Below are 17,473 nucleotides of genomic sequence, written 5' to 3'. Positions count from 1 at the left end.
GGCTCCGCGGAGGGGGCTGCGCGGCTCCGGGAACAGCTCGGAGGGGCTCGGGCGGCGGCTCCGCGGAGGGGGCTGCGCGGCTCCGGGAGCAGCTCGGAGGGGCTCGGGCGGCGTCGCGGAGGGGGCTGCGGGGCGGGAGCGAATCCGACAGCGCAGGCCCCAGAGCACAGGGCGCCGGGACACAGCCCAGGATCCGGCCTCCCCCGGGACAGGCAGAGGCCGGGAGGGCCCAGGACAGCGAGGACGCTCCTGCCTGGAGCTGAGCAGATCAGCGGCCCCGCCCGGGAGCCCCCAGGCCCTGCAGACGGAGAGCCCCGGAGCTACTGCGGGAGCTGACTCCAGGGTCCCAGAGCTGCCCCCGCCACTGGGGCTTCCTCCCGTGGCCTCACGGGGTCAACAACCCCCACCGAGCCCTGCACCAGGCAGGGGCAGAGCAGCTCCCCCAAGTGCTAACACCTGAGAATCAGCACAGCAGGCCCCTCCCCCAGAAGACCAGCGACACGGACCAGTTCCAGGGGAAGTCAAGGGACTTAAAGTACACAGAATCGGAAGATACTCCCCCGTGTTTTTTTTGTTTTTGTTTTTTGTTTTTGTTTTTGTTTTGTTTTGTGCTTTTTTTTCTTTCTTTCTTCTTGATTTCTGATTGCTTCCCCCACCCCCCCTTTTTTTCTCCTTTCTTTCTTTTTCTTTCTCTTTTTCTTCTCTTTTTCCCCTTTTTTTTCTTCTTTCTCTTTTTTCTTTTTCTCTTTTCTTTCCTTCTCTCTCCTTTTCTCCTTTTCCCAATACAACTTGTTTTTGGCCACTCTGCACTGAGCAAAATGACTAGAAGGAAAACCTCACCTCAAAAAAAAGAATCAGAAACAGCCCTCTCTCCCACAGAGTGACAAAATCTGGATTACAATTCAATGTCAGAAAGCCAATTCAGAAGCACTATTATACAGCTACTGGTGGCTCTAGAAAAAACCATAAAGGACTCAAGAGACTTCATGACTGCAGAATTTAGATCCAATCAGGCAGAAATTAAAAATCAATTAAATGAGATGCAATCCAAGCTAGAAGTCCTAACGATGAGGCTTAACGAGGTGGAAGAACGAGTGAGTGACATAGAAGACAAGTTGATGGCAAAGAGGGAAACTGAGGAAAAAAGAGACAGGCAATTAAAAGACCATGAGGATAGATTAAGGGAAATAAATGACAGCCTGAGGAAGAAAAACCTACGTTTAATTGGGGTTCCCGAGGGCGCCGAAAGGGACAGAGGGCCAGAATATTTATTTGAACAAATCCTAGCTGAAAACTTTCCTAATCTGGGAAGGGAAACAGGCATTCAGATCCAGGAAATAGAGAGATCCCCCCCTACAATCAACAAAAACCGTTCAACACCTCGACATTTAATAGTGAAGCTTGCAAATTCCAAAGATAAGGAGAAGATTCTTAAAGCAGCAAGAGAAAAAAAGTCCCTGACTTTTATGGGGAGGAATATTAGGGTAACAGCAGACCTCTCCACAGAGACCTGGCAGGCCAGAAAGGGCTGGCAGGATATATTCAGGGTCCTAAATGAAAAGAACATGCAACCAAGAATACTTTATCCAGCAAGACTCTCATTCAAAATGGAAGGAGAGATAAAGAGCTTCCAAGACAGGCAGGAACTGAAAGAATATGTAACCTCCAAACCAGCTCTGCAAGAAATTTTAAGGGGGACTCTTAAAATTCCCCTTTAAGAAGAAGTTCAGTGGAACAATCCACAAAAACAAGGACTGAATAGATATGATGACACTAAACTCATATCTCTCAATAGTAACTCTGAAAGTGAACGGGCTTAATGACCCCATCAAAAGGCGCAGGGTTTCAGACTGGATAAAAAAGCAGGACCCATCTATTTGCTGTCTACAAGAGACTCATTTTAGACAGAAGGACACCTACAACCTGAAAATAAAAGGTTGGAGAACCATTTACCATTCAAATGGTCCTCAAAAGAAAGCAGGGGTAGCCATCCTTATATCAGATTAAAATTTACCCCGAAGACTATAGTGAGAGATGAAGAGGGACATTATCTCATACTCAAAGGATCTATCCAACAAGAGGACTTAACAATCCTCAATATATATGCCCCGAATGTGGGAACTGCCAAATATTTAAACCAATTAATAACCAAACTGAAGAAATACTTTGATAATAATACACTTATACTTGGTGACTTCAATCTAGCTCTTTCTATACTAGATAGGTCTTCTAAGCACAACATCTCCAAAGAAACGAGAGCTTTAAATGATACACTGGACCAGATGGATTTCACAGATATCTACAGAACTTTACATCCAAACTCAACTGAATACACATTCTTCTCAAGTGCACATGGAACTTTCTCCAGAATAGACCACATACTGGGTCACAAATCGGGTCTGAACTGATACCAAAAGATCGGGATAGTCCCCTGTATATTCTCAGACCATAATGCCTTGAAATTAGAACTTAATCACAACAAGAAGTTTGGAAGGACCACAAACACGTGGAGGTTAAGGACCATCCTGCTAAAAGATGAAAAGGTCAACCAGGAAATTAAGGAAGAATTGAGAAGATTCATGGAAACTAATGAGAATGAAGATACAACCGTTCAAAATCTTTGGGATGCAGCAAAAGCAGTCCTGAGGGGGAAATACATCGCAATACAAGCATCCATTCAAAAACTGGAAAGATCTCAAATTCAAAAGCTCACCTTACACATAAAGGAACTAGAGAAAAAGCAACAAATAGGCCCCACCCCCAGCAGAAGAAGACAGTTAATTAAAATTCGAGCAGAACTAAATGATATCGAGACCAAAAGAACTGTGGAACAGATCAACAGAACCAGGAGTTGGTTCTTTGAAAGAATTAATAAGATAGATAAACCATTAGCCAACCTTATTAAAAAGAAGAGAGAGAAGACTCAAATTAATAAAATCATGAATGAGAAAGGAGAGATCACTACCAACACCAAGGAAATACAAACGATTTTAAAAACATATTATGAACAGCTGTATGCCAATAAATTAGGAAATCTAGAAGAAATGGACGCATTCCTGGAAAGCCACAAACTACCAAAACTGGAGCAGGAAGAAATAGAAAACCTGAACAGGCCAATAACCAGGGAGGAAATTGAAGCAGTCATCAAAAACCTCCCGAGACACAAGAGTCCAGGGCCAGATGGCTTCCCAGGGGAATTCTATCAAACGTTTAAAGAAGAAATCATACCTATTCTACTAAAGCTGTTTGGAAAGATAGAAAGAGATGGAGTACTTCCAAATTCGTTCTATGAGGCCAGCATCACCTTAATTCCGAAACCAGACAAAGACCCCACCAAAAAGGAGAATTACAGACCAATATCCCTGATGAACATGGATGCAAAAATTCTCAACAAGATACTAGCCAATAGGATCCAACAACACCTTAAGAAAATTATACACCATGACCAAGTAGGATTTATCTCCGGGACACAAGGCTGGTTCAACACTCGTAAAACCATCAATGTGATTCATCATATCAGCAAGAGAAAAACCAAGAACCATATGATCCTCTCATTAGATGCAGAGAAAGCATTTGACAAAATACAGCATCCATTCCTGATCAAAACACTTCAGAGTGTTGGGATAGAGGGAACTTTCCTCGACATCTTAAAAGCCATCTACGAAAAGCCCACAGCAAATATCATTCTCAATGGGGAAGCACTGGGAGCCTTTCCCCTAAGATCAGGAACAAGACAGGGATGTCCACTCTCACCACTGCTGTTCAACATAGTTCTGGAAGTCCTCGCCTCAGCAATCAGACAACAAAAAGACATTAAAGGCATTCAAATTGGCAAAGAAGAAGTCAAACTCTCCCTCTTCGCCGATGACATGATACTCTACGTAGAAAACCCAAAAGCCTCCACCCCAAGATTGCTAGAACTCATACAGCAATTTGGTAGCGTGGCAGGATACAAAATCAATGCCCAGAAATCAATGGCATTTCTATACACTAACAATGAGACTGAAGAAAGAGAAATTAAGGAGTCAATCCCATTTACAATTGCACCCAAAAGCATAAGATACCTAGGAATAAACCTAACCAAAGAGGTGAAGGATCTATACCCTAAAAACTATAGAACACTTCTGAAAGAAATTGAGGAAGACACAAAGAGATGGAAAAATATTCCATGCTCATGGATTGGCAGAATTAATATTGTGAAAATGTCAATGTTACCCAGGACAATTTACACGTTTAATGCAATCCCTATCAAAATACCATGGACTTTCTTCAGAGAGTTAGAACAGATTATTTTAAGATTTGTGTGGAATCAGAAAAGACCCCGAATAGCCAGGGGAATTTTAAAAAAGAAAACCTTAGCTGGGGGCATCACAATGCCAGATTTCAGGTTGTACTACAAAGCTGTGGTCATCAAGACAGTGTGGTACTGGCACAAAAACAGACACATAGATCAATGGAACAGAATAGAGAACCCAGAAGTGGACCCTGAAATGTATGGTCATCTAATATTCGATCAAGGAGGAAAGACTATCCATTGGAAGAAAGACAGTCTCTTCAATAAATGGTGCTGGGAAAATTGGACATCCACATGCAGAAGAATGAAACTGGACCACTCTCTTTCACCATACACAAAGATAAACTCAAAATGGATGAGAGATCTAAATGTGAGACAAGAGTCCATCAAAATCATAGAAGAGAACACAGGCAACACCCTTTTTGAACTCGGCCACAGTAACTTCTTGCAAGATACATCCACAAAGGCAAAAGAAACAAAAGCAAAAATGAACTATTGGGACTTCATCAAGATAAGAAGCTTTTGCACAGCAAAGGATACAGTCAACAAAACTAAAAGACAACCTACAGAATGGGAGAAGATATTTGCAAACGACATATCAGATAAAGGGCTAGTTTCCAAAATCTATAAAGAACTTATTAAACTCAACACCAACGAAACAAACAATCCAATCATGAAATGGGCAAAAGACATGAAGAGAAATCTCACAGAGGAAGACATGGAACATGGCCAACATGCGCATGAGAAAATGCTCTGCATCACTTGCCATCAGGGAAATACAAATCAAAACCACAATGAGATACCACCTCACACCAGTGAGAATGGGGAAAATTAACAAGGCAGGAAACAACAAATGTTGGAGAGGATGTGGAGAAAAGGGAACCCTCTTACACTGTTGGTGGGAATGTGAACTGGTGCAGCCACTCTGGAAAACTGTGTGGCGGTTCCTCAAAGAGTTAAAAATAGACCTGCCCTACGACCCAGCAATTGCACTGTTGGGGATTTACCCCAAAGATTCAGATGCAATGAAACGTCGGGACACCTGCACCCCGATGTTTCTATCAGCAATGGCCACAATAGCCAAACTGTGGAAGGAGCCTTGGTGTCCATCGAAAGATGATGGATAAAGAAGCTGTGGTTTATGTACACAATGGAATATTACTCAGCAATTAGAAACGACAAATACCCACCATTTGCTTCAACGTGGATGGAACTGGAGGGTATTATGCTGAGTGAAATAAGTCAATCGGAGAAGGACAAACAGTGTATGTTCTCATTCATTTGGGGAATATAAATAATAGTGAAAGGGAATATAAAGGAAGGGAGAAGAAATGTTGGGAAATATCAGGAAGGGAGACAGAACATAAAGACTCCTAACTCGGGGAAACGAACTAGGGGTGGTGGAAGGGGAGGAGGGAGGGTGCTGGAGGGGAATGGGTGACGGGCACTGAGGTGGACACTTGATGGGATGAGCACTGGGTGTTTTTCTGTATGTTGGTAAATTGAACACCAATAAAAATTAATTTAAAAAAAACTAAAAAAAAATAAAGTATATGATTAGTGGTTTTTCATAAATACATAGAGTTGTGCAATCATCACTAAATAATTTTGGAATGTTTCATCACCCCCAAAAGAAACCACATATAGCCATCACTCCCTATTCCCTATTCCCTGGCACTCCCCATCCCAAACCCAGACACCGATCTACTTTGTGTCTCAATGGATTTGACTATTCTGGATGTTTCAGTTAAATAGAATCATTTAATATGTGATCCTTTGTAATTTATATCTTTCACTGAGCATAATGTTTTCAAAGTTTATCCATGTCATAGCATGTGTTGTACTTTATTTCTTTTTATTCCTGAATAATATTCCATTGTATGGATATATCACATTTTATTAATCTATTCACCAATTGATAGATATTGGGTTGTTAAAACTTTTTGGGTATTATTATAATGCTGCTATGAACATTTGTGTATAAGTTTTTGTGTGAACATATGCTTTCAGTTCTCTTGGATATAGACAGTATATACAGTAGTCCCGCCCCTTACCCACCTGAGATTTGTTTCAGGACCCCCATGGGATGGCTGAAACCATGGATAGTATCAAACTCTATATATGCTACCTTTTTTCCTATACATACATACCTACAACTAATAATAAAACAGAACAATTATAGGAACATGCTGTAATAAAAGTTATTTGAATGTGGCTTCTCGCTCTCCTCTCAATATATCGTAACATCCTGTACTCACCCTTTTTTTTTTGTGATGACATAAGATGATAAAATGCTTACATGACAAGATGAAGTGAGGTGAATGATGTAGGTATTGTGACCTAGTATCAGGGTAGTATTCACATCCTGATGCCTGGTCAGAAGGAGGATCATGTTCTTCTATTGATGTCGGGTAACTGGAACGTGGTTAATGGAAACCACCTACTGTATCTAGGAGCAGAATTGCTGGGTCATATGGTAACTTTAAGCTTATATTTTTGAGGACCTGCCAGACTGTGTTCCATTTTACGTTCCTGCCAGCTGTTGTATGAGGGCTCCAGTTTCTCCATATCTTTGCCAACACTTGTTACTATTTCTTTTTCATTATAGCTATCCCAGTAGGTGTGAGGTGGCATCCGATTTGAGTATTTTTAATGGGTTGTTGAAAGTAAATGGACCATTATAGGTAAAAAAGAAGACTTTGCCTATTATGGTTACCTTTGTCAGTTGATAGACAAAGAATCCCTGTGCTGATTCCATGGTCTTCTAGACTAGCATTTCTCAATCCTTTTTTTCCCCCTAATCTATGTTGTAAAATATTGAAATCTCATGATATCCTGAAGTTCTCATATACCTCCTGGGTGGAGAATCATCTTAATCAATTGTCTGAGGCTCTTTGGTTTTACAGACCGGAAAAATACAGTTGCTAAGTTTGTATTCGGCCAGTTATCAACTGTCATAAACATAATGTCATCAAATAAAGAATATTGAACCCTCAAAATAGTAGAAGAACAGTTTCAGGCTGAAAGATAATCTTTTCCAATTTTACCAGCACACCACAATACACACATGTCCTACCCTAATTGTCCTTATTTAAAATCCTATAGAACCTCTGGTGAGGACTTACACTGGAGAAACATTGTTGACACTCTCACAGGCAAGTGGCCTTCTCTGACAAGCAATACAGTCCTAGAGAAGGGCAAATGGGTGAATGAACAGTGCCGTGGAGAAAGGGATGTTGCCTAAGTCTGAGCCAAGAATGTTCCGGTAGCCGCCTTCGTACTTCTTCAAGTAGCTCTGGGCCCAAAATACTGGCCTTGCTTGTTCTCAAAATCTGAATATAAAATAGTCTTTTTTCGATGAAGACCAAAACCATTAGATGAAATGTTGGTGGGAACTTCGTAACAAAGGCGTCAATCTGACACATGTGGCACATACTGATCAATCTGGCCTTTGTAAAAGCAGAACAATAAGCCATTATGTATCACATGACGTGATGCCAAAAGAAGTACACAGCACCTCCTGTGAAAGATTCTTGACCTTAAAATTGAACCTGAGCTTGTCATTTAGATCTCTAGGTCTATCTAACTATCAAATTACAAGAAACAGGAGTTTGCAGAATAAGTTGAATTAATACCACAAGGAAACAATCAGGGGCACTTGGATGGCTCAGTGGCTGAGCATCTGCCTTCTGCTCAGGCCGTGATCCTGGGGTCCTTGGATGGTCCTGCATCGGGCTCCCCACAGGGAGCCTGCCTGTGTCTCTGCCTCTCTCTGTCTCTCATGAATGAATAAATGAAATCTTAAAAAAAAAAAAAAAAAGGAAAAATCAGCATGTGGGAGAGTCAACAGACAACTGACTCATTTTCTGTTATATACGGTAGCATGTAGTAAAGGGATTGTTATAGAATAAAGGATATTTAAGAGACACAGCAACCCAGTGTAAGTTGTGATGCTGGTTTGGATCCTGATTCAAAGAAATAACCTGCAAAAAGGCATTTTTAAGATAAAGTGAGATATATCAAATATGTTCTGAATATTATATTATATGAAGAAATGTTTTTTTAATTGAGATATAAACAACATACATTATATAGTTTCAGGTATGCAACATATTAATTCAATACTTGTATATATTGTGAGGTGATCGCCACAGTAATTCTAGTTAACATCTGTCTTCACACATAATTATGGAATTTTTTTCTAAGAAGTGGTTATTAATCTTCTTAAGCAATAAAGGTCAGAGTGGTTATGTTTTTAAAAAGCCCTTATTAATTATCACTTAGACATCACACTGAAGTGTTTATAAGAGACATATTATCTGAGATTGGCGTCAAAATGCTCAAGAAGAAAGAAGGAAGGAAGTATATTGGGGAAATAAGTTACATAAGATTAGGATTATTTTGACAATTGTTAAAACTGTGTGATGGATACAAGTGGACTCATTGTACTATTCTCCTTTCTGTTGCATAAGTTTGAAAGTTTCCATAATAAATAAGCCAATAATAAATTTTCCTTCTTGGAAATAAAGGTAGATTAAAACTTAAAAGTACATGGTTTATTAGGGGAAAAAAAGCAAATGGTGGGGAATAAGCATAAATTTCCCTATGCATTATTCTTTTGCATTGCTTTGGGAGATAATTTGATACTAACAAACTGATTTAAATATGATAGGAACTCATGACTCTACAAGTCACCAAAAGACCTAAGTAAAACAAAATTCCCTCCTATTAAATGGAAGGCATAGTGGAGAGAAACTCCCACTGATCAAGCCAAGAAAATGAAGTCACACCCGAGAGCCCAAGAAATGCCAACTGCATAACCAAATGGAGACAAGGGAAATAAAATTTTAACACTGGAATGATAAAATTAGAATGTTTTTCATTGATTTTTTCACTGCCGATTTTTTCACTGCTGAGCCCCTCATCCTGCTACTTTGGACAAGGACATTTTCTGCTCAAGGCTGGCGTTAGAATTTCAGTTGAGTAGAATCTATGGCCTTGACCTCCTACATGTACAAGCCTTGGAATTTAATTCTGTTCCCCTGGTAGGGAGCAAATAACTTGCAGCATGTCCAATAACCTCTTTGCAGCTGGCTTTCCATGCCAGGGTAGGCTGTAATCAGAAACCTGCCCTACTAATCTCTACTAACACCCAATTGCTTGCTTGGACGCTGCTTAAGGTTGGTGGTTAAGCCACGTGGAAGAACTCACACAAGTGTAGACGAGATCAAGTGTGCTAATGGAAGTAACTGGGCACAGAATTACTGCTAAGTGACTCTAAGCCAGCCTCTAGATCAGTGCTGTCTAATAGATATATGGGAGCCACAAAGGTTATTTTAAGTTTTCTAGTAGCCACATTTGAAGAAGTAAAAAAAGAAATCGGTAAAAGTAATTTTAATAATAGATTTTATTTAATCCAACATATCCAAAATATTATCACTGCTTCATGTAATCAATATAAGAAACCTATACTGAGGTATTTTACGTTCCTTTTTTTTTTTTTAATACTAAGTCTTCAAAATCTGATGTATATTTATACTTTCCGCACATCTCACAGTTTGGACCAGTCGCATTACAACTCTTCAACAGCCGCAGGAAGCTACTGGCTACCATATTGGAGGGCACAGTTCTAAAAGATTGGTGGTGGAACTGTATGGATATCCATTCGAAAGCCTTCAGTGATACACGAGTACAAATTAAATATTTTTATTAGGAGTGAAAAATAATATTAAATTCTCACATATTCATTTTTGTCTTGTGGACAGTGAGATGAGCTGGGAGCCTCTAGAAGCGAGCTAAGCCTCCTTCTCCTAGGTCAGAGGACTGTGGGCCTAAATAACCTCAGGAATAATGAAACTTGTTCATGCAGGCTTGGAAATGTGAGTCATGGCAAATATATGATGTGTGCGAGGAAAAAGAACTAGTAATAGCTAGACAATTATTATTTTTTTAAGGATTGGTCTTCACTTTATTAAGAACGTAGTCCAGTGGAGGAAGCAGACCCAAGCATGACAGAAAGTGACTGACCACCTGGTCACAGAGGCAGTGGCAAGGCTGGCATCAGAACCCTTGCCTCCTCTGCCAGCTGTAATCTGTATTGTGGTCAGAAATGGAAAGTTGGGAGTGGCACTCGGGGACGGGACCATCACAGAGGCTGGCTCCTTGTTGTCTCTGCTCGAGTAGACTCCATGGGTCCCGTCTCCAAACTGTCCTGTTTTCACGCTCACAGACCCCTTCCCATGGCCTGTCCCCATTCCTTACGTTCATCACACGCATCTCAGTGAGCCCTCTGGGGCTCTGTCACAAACGAAGCTGCCTGCTAAGGAGCCCCTTCTCTTGCTCCTACACCTCTGCCTCTCAACACATGCCTCTGAGGCCGCTCACTAGGCCATCCTGAGAGAGGAGTCTGGGGAGATTGAAAAGAGGCAGTGCTTTCTCCAAAGACCCTGAAGCCACCAGTGGGTCCTCCTGGTTCCAGCTGAGAAGTGTCTGGTGGGAAGGGTGAGAGACTTCGCTTTCATCTTCAGGGTCCTCATGTTGACATCCTCAGGAGGCTTTTGTCCTCTTTGGCCATTTGGGCTGTGGCTCACTAGTCCTGGCTGGCTTTGGGGGTGCTTCCGCTTCCAGGGCTATGTCGACATGGACACTGCACACCTGCTTCTGGAGGTGGAGCCATGTCAGCAGCTCTGGCTACCTGGTGCTCCCGCCTCGCTCCCCGTGCCACTCCCACCGTCATCTGTGCAGCTTCTCCTGTGGGCTCCCAAGCCCCAGCCTGGTCATTTTTAAAAGAGAACCAAGTTGCACAATTTAATAACATTATGAACGGTGCCTGGGTGGCTTAGTTGATTTAGTGTGGGACTCTTGATCTCATCTCAGGTCTTGACCTCAGGGTCATGTGTTCAAATCAAGCCCTGCTTTGGGCTCCATGCTGGGTATGGAGCCTATTTAAATAATAATGATAATAATAATAATAATAAATAGTAGGGATGCCTGAGTGGCTCAGTGGTTGAGCGTCTGTCATTGGCTCAGGGCGTAATCCTGGGGTCCTGGGATCAAGTCCCGCATCAGGCTCCCTGAGGAGCCTCTCCTTCTGCCTGTGTCCCTGCCTCTCTGTGTCTCTCATGAATAAATAAATAAAATCTTTAAAATAATAATAACAACAACAACATTATAGAGCCCACTCTGGGTAAGAACCAAGCTCTACTTGGAAAGTTGCAATGCGCAGATATATCCTCATAGAGGTCAGTTCATCTCTTTTAGTTACATTAAATTCACAACCACCCGCTCCTCCTGCTGCCCCGTCCATCACGTCTGTGCCACCTGTGTGTACATCATTGGTCTCTAACAAGTGCGTTTCACAGGCTGCACTGCGTGCCTGGATTCCTGTTCGCTGAGACTGAGGAAAAGACATTCACCCCTCTTGCAGGAAGAGTAGGGGCACCACGTCAGACCATTGCCTGAGAATATGGAAAGACCCTGCAATTCCGACCTGAGGCCAGGAAAGTATGTGTGCCCATTAAATTCAACCTACCCAAGCTGCAAACAGTAACACTGACGACCTCAGCCTACCAAGCTGTGAAGGCTAGGTAATAATGCCACTTTCCTTCAGGTGGCTTGAGTGTCCCTATGACACGGCAGCGGGTTTCCGTGATATGCAATGATCCAAAAGACAGCGAGGGGAAAACCACGGTACCTTTCTAACCTAGTCTTGAAACCTGGTTTCACCACTCTCTATTCGTTAGAAGTGAGTCACTAAGTCTGACCACACTCCACACTCAAGGAGAGGAAACAGACTCCACGTCTTGAAGGAAGAAGTGTCAAAGAATTAAAGGATATATTCGAAAACCACTACAACATTTGTTGGATACACTCCCCTTCAGGGGCTGCTCCTGACTCTCACACCCATCCTCTATTGAGAAGTTCTACAGGATCACTTCCAAGAGGTTCCTGGCTCATAAGGTATTTTCCCTCTGGCTATATCAGGGTCTCCTCGCCCAGACCCTTAGAACAGTCTAAGCCATTGTTTTTGAAACTTCAGGTTTTGACCCCATTAGTGGGTCTTGGGCAATTTTTAAAAAAATAGATGAGATAAGAAAATATATACATGTATCCCACATAGTAAGGATAATGTTCAGGAAGCATTTCTTTCAATTCTTTCTTCATTCACTTAAACATTTATTGAAGACCTACAGTGTGCCAGGCACCATTATGGGCATTTGGGATTCATAAGCGAACAAGAGAAAGATCCTATGCTCCAGGAGCTTACAGAAAGTCTAGCAGAAAGATTCAGACTATAAAAAATAAACATAATGTGGAACGCCTGGGTGGTTCAGCTGTTGAGCGTCCGTCTGCCTTCAGCCCAGGGCGTGATCCTGGAGTCCCAGGATCGAGTCCCAAATAGGGCTCCTTGCATGGAGCCTGCTTCTCTCTCTGTCTATGTCTCTGCCTCTGTGTGTGTGTGTGTGTGTGTCTCTCATGAATAAATAAATAAATAATCTTTAAAAAAACAAACATAATAAAAGCAATTATTTAGTATGTCCTAACGTTTGATGGAAAAAGGAAAAAGCGGAGCAGCATATAAGGGGGTTCAAGGTGGAGGGTTAGTTGCAATTGTAAATAAGGTAAATAGGCATCCTTGAAAAAGTGGCAAATAAACAATATGTGTGCATATATTAAAGGCATACATATGCATGTGTGTGTGCACATGTGCACCGAGTCTACTAGAAAATTAATTTCTAACCATGAATCATGAAATCTAAAAAACACTGCCGCTAGCCACAGTGTGGCCCAGACATAATGGGAAGGAAAAAGGCAGAGAGAAGAGGAAGAGGCATATCCTTCTTTCCCCCTCAGTTTTGGGGCCAGTACCTGTTTGGTAAGGAATAAGGATGGGGCCATCTTTCAAAACCAGCCCTGGGTTTGGTGTGAAGCACCATCTCAAACGAGGAGATTTTTGATCTTTTTAACCTGGCTAATTCCATGCCTTTTGGTTAAAAACCTATCTCAACCTTTTTTAGCAAGTAACGTTAGTAAGGTTATAAATGCAATAGGTTACGATATAGGTCGAATAAACCCTGTTGTATTGAAGAAGCAGGGACAGGTTCCAAATCCTGATGAGTTGGGAGTTACATAAAGGAACAGATCCTGGGAAATTTTCTGGAAATAGCAGTGGAGAAGACCGAATGGGAAGAAAGGATTTCAAGAGAGAAAGAAAGTATATGCAGAGTCCTAGAAGGGAAGTGTATGGCATAGCAAGAATGCAAGGACTATGATCCTAAATTATGGGAGGTCAGAGCCAGTCTGACTTTAAAACTCATGTCAAGAAATTTGGACTTCACCTTTATTTTGGGGGTACATGCGCACAAATGTTTACTGATAGGGATGTCCAGTCAAACACAATTAGGGACCCACTGGCATAGAAGATGAACTGGAAGGATCTCACGTGTCATTCCTCCTCGGGACCTGGTAGGCATGATCACAGCTCTGGGAAGAGGGGATCCAACTGAGACCTTGTTCCCTGCTGAGGCCTACACGGGGAGCCACCAGGCACAGTGGGCTCAGTGATGTAGAGACTAAGTGAATGGATTTCATGGCTGCCATCCCAACTCTGGCCCCAACAGGGTACTTTCCAGGAAATGGAGGCACCCCCACGGTCCAGGATAGCAAGGACAGAAACGGGAAGTCCTGTAGGACCCACAGGAGGGAAGTCAGCAGGGCTATTCGACCAACACCCTCAAGGTTGAGGGAGCCTCAAACTGTGGCTGCTGTACAATAAAAAGTTTGTGTAGAGAAATAGGGTAAGGCTTCTTCACAAACGTAGAGTTTGACCTTGAACTCTATCTTTTTCTAATAGTCCCACTGCTAACCATTGTTCAGGCTGTTGTCATGGTTACTCATGGTTGGGCATTCGCTGTGATAATGAAGAGCTTTTGGCTGCCCAGGCAGTACTGCTGGGAGAGAGAGTTTTTTCATGTTAAAACCACTCCTACTCACTTGATGACCTCTCTCCAAGAGAGCACTTTAGGATATGAAAAGACTATTCAATTGTATGTGTTACTTGTATATTGTGACTGCATTGCTGGATGAGATCCCTTTGATAACACATATTTCCTCATTTGAGGACTGCTTTGTATTAGGTTTTTCTTTACTGTTTACCTTCCTCTTAGCTTTAAATTAAGAACATGTAAAATAGGATTTTGCATTCATGCTTTGTTTATTGGCGCATTCCCTTTTTAAAAATCTGCTCTATGTACGATTTTCAGCGCCTTTTAATCTTTTGCAGCCCTCATCTCTTGCCACTACATAATTAATTGTCAACTACACAAAGAATTTTTTTAAATGTCAGCCTTAATTCAGAATACAATTTAAATAAAACGTAACCAATAAATAATGCAAGAATTAGGTATTGTAGTTTTATAAATATTCATTTTGCTAATAAACGTAAAGTCATTAGGCACTTACTTTACTGTCATCCCATGGCTCATTATTGGATGCTATGGAAACCAACCAACTATGACCGTTGGTACCCGTACTAGCTAAATATGAGGGTAATAGGATAGTTTCCAGAGAGTAGGACCTCTGAAAACCTGCATACTATCCTGGTTTCATCGAAGTTCCTTAGAATTTGTTTAGACTAGCATGTGATGGTAGGGGGAAAAAAATCAAGATCTAGTTAGGAGGTTAAGTCAGCAGAATTGTGTTGTATTAAATTTGGAAGATAAAGACAAGCAATAGATTGGGGTTGACACCTAGGTTCCCACTCGTGCACTGGTGTGATGGCTCCAGTCATTGAGTTAAGGAACCATGAAACCCAGCCAGCTTTGACCAAGAAGACCATAAATCCAGGCTTGGACATGTTGAACTTGTGAAATTTCTGAGACATTCAGGTGGAGGAATAAAGTAGGGACGATCTAGAATGGAGAAGAAAAGTTGGGAGGTGTCAGCCTGGGAGTCATTAGTGCACAGATAATGACCGGAGCTATGAATATGGCTATGAATATGGGCAGCGCTGAGGCTTGCCAAGGAAGGGATAGAAGATGAACAGAGTTTAGGGCAAAGCACTAAAGGATCCCAGTATCTAGAGGCCAAAAGATGAATGTTTCAAGAAGGAGGATAACTTGCTACCACGCCCAGTCATTGGGTAAAACAAGCATGGAATGATGCCAGAGGCACTGGAGACCTTCCCAGATGTGATAGGAGCTGGCTATCCAAATCTGGTTATGAAGGAGAGAAGAGAAATACGGTGGTTGTTGGAGGGAGCGCAGATCCAGGCATTGTTTTTTTGTCTGATTATATCTTGTTTAAGATGGGAGAGCATGTCATGGAAAGAACACCCAGTTGAAAGGGGCAGGTTGAAGCCACAGACGAGCAAAGGGAAGGAATCATTGCAAAACTGGGAGGAGTGGAGGTCCACGGGTCAGGAGGAAAATCTCCTGTGTAACAGAAAGTACGAGAGGCTACATTTGGGTGCCAGGTAATTAACTTACAGCAAGTTGAGAAAGGTCTTGGCGGATAACTTCAATTTACTGGAAGAAGCTGAGTTGAGGGTGGAAGGTGCAGGGATAAGAGGTTTGAGCAAAGCAGGAAATTTCCAAGCCTTCGCTGAGTGGGGAGGGGAAGGGGAATGGGGAGATATTAAGACTTCCAGGCAGTGCCGAGAATCTATGTGAAGCTGGCCACTTAATTTAGAAATGTCCCTTTTCACTGCCGTAATGGAAAGCCTGCCAAAAGTTTATTAAATAATGTTAGCATCTTCTTGACAATTGCTTTTAACAACAGCGCCGTATCAATTGTTTTCGTCTAGCCACATTTTATTGTCTGTATTTCTCTTTCATCGCTCTTGAACGTCGAGTTCAAATCCAGGAGGAAGAGTTAAAGTAATGGAATCTAATTAATTTTGTTTTGTTTTGTTTCTTGCCATCTCCAACTACATATACCGGAGTGGCTGAAAAACTAATCCTTGAAGCCTGCAGAGATACTAATCTCAGAATTAGTATTTGGAATGCTGGTGAGGGGACACAGATAAAGTCATAGCCTGAAAACAGTGTCCTTGTAAGGTGGGCTGGTGGGGCGGGGGGGTGGGATGAGGAAGCGAAAGATGTGCAGGATCCAATAAAGTCATGGGAGTAAAGAAAGCTATTAAGATGAAATTAAGGAGACAGAATGCAAAACCAAGCTCAGAAAACTAAATAAATCCGGGAGTTTGAGTGTTCAAAGCCAAGGAGCTATGTTACCTTGAAAAGGATCGTATGAGGCAGGAGGTAAAAGGCAGGAGGAAGCCAACCAAAGACTGACATGGTAAGAAAGGCAACCAAATGCTCAAGGGGAAAAGACGTGAATGTTGAAGACAAACATTCTGGGAGGAATAAGAATATAAAGGGACAAAGGTACATGGAAGATCTTTAATTTATTAAATGTTTAACATTTACCAATCTCTTAAATTAATGAAGATCTTGGACAGCCCAGGTGGCTCAGCGGTTTAGCGCCGCCTTCAACCCGGGGTGTGATCCTGGAGACCCTGGATCGAGTCCCACATTGGGCTCCCTGCCTGGAGCCTGCTTCTCCCTCTACCTGTGTCTCTGCCTCTCTCTGTCTCTCTCTGGGTCTCTCATGAATAAATAAATACAATCTTTAAAAAAAATTAATGAAGATCTTAAAATGCAAATGAAAACCTTAAAATAGTAAGTTTAAGACATGAAATAATATTAAGCGTGCCAACATTGGTTTTATCATCTGGCCCCTCACTTTTAGGAAGTTTCTGCCTCCTGGAAACCCCAGGGAGAGAAGCAGCAAGGGCTCTTTTTGCACATCTTTCCATTCTGAGCAGCAGGGTATCAGCGGCTTTCCTACTTGTGCTTAGGCCAGTCTTAAAGTGGGCTGGTCAGGTCCTTCTTGAGCTATGTTCTCCTCCCTCTGTGTTCTCTACTGGGAGATGACCCTTCCATATGTCTGCATCTTCATCCTTGTGTGTTTGTTCAAGGAAAGTCTAAAGAAAAGACCAAAAATAAAAAAATAAAAAATAAAGAAAAGACCAGCATCCAGATCGGGGTTGGTGGGGTGGGGGTGGGGGGTGCCCTTAGTTGTCCAGGCCAGCAGCCAGCCCAGACTCAGCCCCATGACCCCCCTCCCTACCCACCCACCCAGCCAGTCCATCCGCCAGCCGGCTCAGCTCTACCTCTG

Source organism: Vulpes lagopus, chromosome 4, assembly GCF_018345385.1.
Source record: "Vulpes lagopus strain Blue_001 chromosome 4, ASM1834538v1, whole genome shotgun sequence".
Classification (NCBI taxonomy): Eukaryota; Metazoa; Chordata; class Mammalia; order Carnivora; family Canidae; genus Vulpes; species Vulpes lagopus.
The sequence above is the reverse complement of the archived record's forward strand: the minus strand, read 5'-3'. Positions refer to the sequence as shown.